Raw genomic sequence first — 615 nt, 5'->3', positions numbered from 1 at the left:
CCAGGATTTCCTGTAGGAAATGGAGTCGGAATTCTGGGATTTGGAGTGGGAAATCATTCTGGGAATTCCGGTGGGAAACGGTGTCGGAATTCCGGGATTTCCGGTGGGAAATGGTGTTGAAACTCCAGGATTTCCAGTGGATCATTCCCAAAAAAAAAAAGAAGGGAGCACATGGAGTTCATTCCCAAAAAAAAAAGGAAGTGTGGAATCATTCCCAAAAAAAAAAGGAGGGAGCACAGGGAGTTCATTCCCAAAAAAAGGGGCTCCTGTTCCTGGTTTTCCCGGCCGAGTTTCCCATTCCCAAAATTCAAGGAAAGAAAAAAACAAAAATTCCCTTTTTTTTGGTTGTTTTTGGTTTCCCCCCTCGGAAATTCCCGGTTTTCCTTCAGTTCCAGGTGCAATTAATAATTCCCTAATTAGTAATTCCCTAATTAATAATTCCATCGTTAATAATTCCATAATTAATAATTCCATAACTAATAACCCCATAATTAATAATTCCGTAATTAATAATTCTGTAATTAATAATTCTGTAATTAATAATTCCATCATTAATATAATTGCTAATTCCATCATTAATAATTCCAGAATTGCTAATTCCATCATTAATAATTC

This window comes from Empidonax traillii, unplaced genomic scaffold, assembly GCF_003031625.1.
Source record: "Empidonax traillii isolate 1590-97213 ecotype Southwest subspecies unplaced genomic scaffold, ASM303162v1 scaffold5289:size8665, whole genome shotgun sequence".
Classification (NCBI taxonomy): domain Eukaryota; kingdom Metazoa; phylum Chordata; class Aves; order Passeriformes; family Tyrannidae; genus Empidonax; species Empidonax traillii.
Note: the sequence above shows the minus strand (reverse complement) of the source record.